We start from the raw sequence: 6,153 nt of genomic DNA, 5'->3' as shown, positions 1-6,153 counted from the left end.
CATAGAACTGGAAGGATTTCAATGCAGCTTCTTCTTCTCCTTCTTCGCCTTCTTGTCCTCGGCGCAAGTCGACTGTAGATCCGAGTGTACATTCGAGAGTTAATCGGAATTCAGTTGCCATGTCGTTATTTATAGTAACGGTTGTTTAATCGTCGCATCAACTAAAAAAATCAGAGTAAGGTGCTCACTCGTTCCTACATTGCCTCTACGAAAGTTCTAGAACGTTCTGGAGCGTTTTAAGATACGAAAACTTCCCTCTTTGTCAGGCCAATATTGGAAGCCTTTTTTCGTGTTATTATGATCATGATATAACGGTCGGTATACTTCATACTTAGCTAATTGAGGAAGGTAAAAAAAAAACAAAAAAACCTCCTAACAGCACGAGTGAGCATTGCTCGTATCGTGGACGTAATTATCCTAGTTTTTTGGTATCTTCAAGGGGACGTAAGAGGTCCCTAAATCATGTTTAGCTATGTCGTCTTTGAAGTCAACTTCAGATTTTAAACCAGCCTGTTTCGATTAGCTTATGTCCAAATTAAACGCTATATACTGACTGAAAGGAAAATGTGTCAAATGCAACACAATGGTTTGCGGTTTGTCTACCCTATGATCAGGGGTACTTTTCTTTAGAGAGTTTAGAGAGGGCGCGAAAAGGTACCCCTGATACAATTTCTTAACGAGCCGTCTGCCCGTAGTCCAGAATCTGGACTTCACTCTGATTGGCGGAAAAACAACAGAGCTCTTGGAGCCTCGCTCCGATTGATTACAGAAATGCAAATCATACTTTAGTAAATAATATTCGCTCAGTAAGAAATGACTAGTATTTACAAGGCTAAAAAAATTGAAAAGTAAAATAACCGAACGTTGAGCCATCTTCAGGGTATTTGACCGTCCGCATGATTGTGTATTTATGTTCATCAGGTAATTCCCGATGGGAAGAGTTTCGCTAAGTAGCAATGAATTCGTTTGTTTAGAGCAGATTCCATGGTTGGATCATTAGGCCTTCAAAAATTCTGCGTTTGTGAAAGGATTGCGCCGTGCAGAGTATACGCCAGCTAAAGGAATGCGACGCATCTTCACGTACGTGACGGGCAGGTTCAGAGTCATTACATGCGTTGGAATGCTCATGAATTTGCACCTCCAAATTTCTCATGGTCTCGCCTATGTAACTGTAACCGCAAGAAGAGTCACCTTTAAGCCTGGTTTTCACTAGCGACGCAAGCGCAAGCGCAAATATAAGATATTAGTGTCAAGTGAAAACCAACAGTAACGCAAGCACAAGCAGAGAACGGAAGGCGAGAACGCAGTCGAAGGACGCACTAGTTCCATGCTCATTTATAGCCAATCCAATATGGCGGCTAGCAGGCTCAATCAACAGATCTTGTTGTTTCTTCTGCTCCTGCGGCGTAGAAGGCGAAGAAGGCAATCGGCAACGAGAAGAAAGAAACGCTTCTGGATTAGAGACATCTTTAGGGAGAGAAAGACCCAGCTACGGCTGACAGATCGTGAATTCTATTTCAGGTGTGCGTGCAATCTCTTGGATTAATTAAGTATTTTGATTTTGCTTTATTTCAAATTGCGATTTTTCTGTACAAATTTCATAATAATGTGCAGTCTGCTGCATTCCATTCTTTTTTTTTTACCAACGTAACAAGTGTTCATAATAATTATAATACTAGATTTGCAGCAAAACACTCTTACCACGTTCCTTATGCTAGAAACAATTAGGGCAAATTTCACATTCGTTTTCAAGGTCCATCTGCCTGGAATACTATTGATGGTAATGTAAAATTATCATCCTCTATATCAGTCCTCAAAAGACGATTGAAGGACCAATATTTTTAAACATATTAGGGGTTATTTGCTGTTCTTGTTGATCTCATGAATTTCTAATAATTATTATATTTATCCCTTATACGTTTAGTATTGTCACGTTTGTCTATTGTGTGTGCCGGCCTAAACTAGAAGTAAACATATGTATAAACTTACTGTGTATCATTATTAACATTATTAGTTATTCTAGGCAGCCAGTGCTCTCCTATTTTATTTTTATATCTAACGAATGTATTTAACTAAGCAAAGTGAAAGAATTAAACTTGTTGTTATCGTAAATTTGTGTTCTTTTTGTGGTTTGTCAATCAACATTCTAGGTATTTACGTATGAGTCCAGACAGGTTTGAGCACCTTCTCTCATTGGTTGGTCCACTAATTTCCACGGGACGAAAAATTGGATTTACATAGCGTCAAATGTCTTGTCAAAGGCGCGATAATGACCGTGATTGTGGCAGCTTTACATGCCTTTGACGCGCGCCAAATATTATCTTTGCGGTTGCCTTTGCAGGGGGGTCTCAGGTGGTAAAGGCCGTTTTTACTACAGTTTTACACCCAACCTTTGACAAGCGCCAAAGGTGTTATTTGACAACCCTTTGTTACCCTCAAAAAGGTGTCGTCAAAGATTTCTCAGCTTCAATTCAAAGACTTGGCAAAGGTGTTGTCAAAGATGTCTGAGATTCAGTTCAAAGGTTTGACAAAGGCGTGGTCAAACATGTCTGAGATTCAGGGTAAAGATTTGACAAAGGTGTAGTCAAACATGTTTGAGATTCAAGTCAAAGATTTAGCAAAGATGTAGCCAAAGATGTCTTGGGGTGTATTTATAGCTGTTGGCTTGAAGCGCTGAATTAAAAACTCAGATCTCTGGACTACTTTTCCTTAATCAGGACGGTAGAACGAAAACTTCTGAATTTTTCCAGCCGTAAAAGACACCGTTTAACTCAAACAACTGTCCATCATAAATGTACTTGAGTCTCAATTGAAATGTTTTTCAAATATTTGAAATATGTCTAGAGTGGCATTTCTGAAACCACCGTAGTCAAATTAATTTGCCATCCACCCCGTGTTATGCCATATGAGAGACAGACTGAAATGCAGATACGACGAAAAACTGTGTTGTTCCATTTTTTATTTAAAGGAATTCATACTCTTGGTAAAACCAAGAACCTCACACCTTACATTCTGTAATATCTCTAGGAATCGATTTTGTTGCGCATTTTTAAGTGGTAGTATACATCCAAAATATAAATGTAAAAGGGTATAAATAAATCGCAGGATGGGAATTAATTTTTTTCAATTCCCGTGCTTCACTTCTTTCAAGGCTTCAATTTATTTATACCTGTAATATTTACACTACACGCACAACAAGCGCCGTGTTATCCACAACTTTGTTGCATAACAAGTACAATCACTGTCACGTAGAATTAGTTAAGTTAATTTATGACAAACAATCATGACACCTCTCTTGGAAGTATCATGTAGCTGACAATATCAAGAGTAGTGGACAGAAGTGACAGGGTAAATGGAACCACTGAAAACTTTGAAAAATAAACTGATAAAATCTTGATTTTTTTCTTACTCACCAACAACAAGTCAAAACCGAAACAATAAGTTCAATAAGAACTTCCCATGAAACAGCGTTTTAACATTGAGGCAAGCTAATAAGTTACATTTATGTTGTAGTTCACTGTGGAAAACAGCTTTAGCCACACCGACTTGAAACTTCTAGTAAACGCTATTTCATGCGAAAATCCGCTAAAAATATTTTTAACTCTTTGTGCCGAAAAGACACTCAATCGACGGCCACCAGCATACTAACTAGATTTTGTACCAATTGTAATCATTGATTTCATTTTTTTTCTGCATGATTAAAGTCTTGCGGTGACAGTGTGAAGTGAAGAGACTTTGGCTTTGCCATTTTTATTACGTGCCGGGAAATAAATGTAAGTTCCAATTGTTCTATTTCCTCGATAGAAGTTAAGACTTCTTCAACAACGAACTATAGATATTCTTGGTGCAAAAAAATTGGTATTCTTCAAATGAGACGGCCATTGTTTTATGAGTAATATAAAATGCAACTCTCCAACTCACACAATCGGTCACCCAATAAATGGTTTAGCAGCACGTCAATCAGGTATCAGGTATCAGGCAGGATTCCTGGTATTATGCTGATGGGCTTCTTAGGTGAACTTTTGAAGTCACCTAAATCCACTTCAAAAGCCGAGAAAGTCCTCTTTAAAAAAACAGTGAAATTCTGCTGCTATTCTACTGCATTTTTTGCACAGAACACATTTTTTTCCAAAGAATGGTTATTTGTGCATAGAAGACAACCAGACATTCTCTATATATGCATTAGCATGGCTATTAGTTGACGAACTATAATAGTTGATAGTCAGCAAGTGCGTCAACTAAAGATTTCCAATACATTATCAACAGTATTTTGGGCGGTATGACGGTCAAGTTTCCTTGGTCAAACTCTCTTAATCTCTAATACTGGTTTAACGCTAATGTTACCAAGTTTTAAGCACTGCGGAACAACGCGGATTGCCCACTGCGGGGCGTCTTGCTGGGCAATACGCCGCTCTGACAAGTTTTCTGGTTGTTGTTATCTTGTCCTATGAAGCCACCTAGGCGGATCTTCTACGCAACGATTTTCTGCCCAAAGATCTCATCAGCATGTCGAGCTGGGTTGACCACCAAGGCAGCCTTTGTCATGAACTTCCTTTTCCTCTTCCTTTCTTCTTCGTTTTCAAGCTCTTCGCTATCACCACTATCACCAGTCGCGGAGTTGTCTGATGACATTTACGAATTAAGACTTCAGCACAATTTCTTGCTTGATTTTAATGGCCTCTTTTATCGAGACACTTTCTGTGAAATTAAAGGAAAAGGCAAAATAACTTCACCATGCTGAATTTCCGCCTTTCTGCACTTTTACTCACATTTCCCAGCATTTGTAGTGTCTCTGTATGCATTTCAGATATATAAAAAACAGACGACGACGGCGAAAAAAAGAGTGGGAGATTAGGGCCAAGAAGGAAGTTCAGGACATTCTCAATCAGTGTTTTCTCCGTTTATGTGAATAGTAAAGATCATTGGTCGCTGTTTAATCAGAGCAACCACAACAGAGAAGATGCTGTGGTCGTCGAGAATTCATTGGTTTACAGTCAACCAAAACTAACCCGGCCTGTGAGCCCTCGACCTTTTGGTATAAATTTACGTTTTAAAATAAGAAATAGTTTCCCTCGCTTCAGTCTTGTGTTTCTTTGTCTTTGCTTCAGTTTCTGGGTCGATTAAGAGCGGCTTAGGTGGTTTTCGGTCCCTCCTCTATAGAGAGGGAAAAAAGGAGGAACTAAAAACCACCTAAATCGATCTTAATGGACCCAGAAACCGTACCAAAGACAAAGAAACAGAAGACTGAAGCGAGGTAAGCTGTTTTTTTTTTTATTTTAAATCGTAAATACTTTTTAAATTTTTAGAAAAGCCGTTTTCCCTGTACAAACCCCTATATTTCTGCTCTTGCATAAAAAAGTACAGTACAGATACACATTTATCAAGCTTGGGCTACCTGTGGTGGAACGAAAAATTTGTTATGCGCAGTGGGTCCGTGGGTCTTCCGTCCATTTGATTTCCATGAAAAATGGAAAATGAAAAAAATGGATTTTGTATTTTTAATGTTTCATTTGTTTTTACCAAGGAACGTTGAGAATAGAATTCCAACAAACACAAACATGAAAATCATGGTTTCTTATTGAATAAAAATTAAAAATGACAATACAAATCTTTAATTTTTGTTTGCAAAGGAAGAAAGAAGAATTTAACAGCAGCCAATCGATTTGAAATCATTCTTTTTCAGAATCTTTCCAATCGGGTTCTAATTCTTTGATTTTTCAAGGAAGGGGCTTTCAAGATGGAGGAAATGATCCATGCAGTAAATATCCGATCAATTTTCAATTTTCCTCTGTCGATGATCAAATAAAAATGAAAAATTGACAAACTCTTCCCCACCATGGGACGGACAAGTCGAGACCGCAACTAACAGGGCTGCGGTAGGGAGAAGTCACGCAACCCTTGGAGGGGAGGGGAGTTGAGTTATGGCGGCTACAAGGTTTCGCCTTTAATCTTTACTAGGAGTCATATTTTTATTTCCTCGCCACAAATGTGAAAGCTATGTGGTTCCCTGCATATTCAGACGTTTTCAACGACTTGGACCTCCACTAGGCTGCCTTTTTAAAGGCCAAAAATTCACATGCGCCAGGTACGTGATATTTGCATTTGCTCGAAGTAGTATTTGTATGAATCGAAATACATCAAGTAAAGGAACTT

The 6,153-nt window shown here is 38.6% G+C and overlaps 1 long non-coding RNA gene across 1 annotated transcript in view; it reads right to left on the bottom strand.

The window, feature by feature from the left end:
* Nucleotides 1-3,004: 3,004 nt before the first annotated feature.
* LOC138009460 (uncharacterized) overlaps nt 3,005-6,153 on the bottom strand; it is an 11,447-nt gene continuing 8,298 nt past the window's right edge. Inside the window, exon 3 of the long non-coding RNA XR_011124397.1 lies at nt 3,005-4,698. This is a non-coding gene — a long non-coding RNA (uncharacterized lncRNA). The remainder of the gene's footprint in view (nt 4,699-6,153) is intronic.

This window comes from Montipora foliosa, chromosome 7, assembly GCF_036669935.1.
Source record: "Montipora foliosa isolate CH-2021 chromosome 7, ASM3666993v2, whole genome shotgun sequence".
In the NCBI taxonomy this organism is placed as follows: Eukaryota; Metazoa; Cnidaria; class Anthozoa; order Scleractinia; family Acroporidae; genus Montipora; species Montipora foliosa.
The sequence above is the reverse complement of the archived record's forward strand: the minus strand, read 5'-3'. Positions and strand labels throughout refer to the sequence as shown.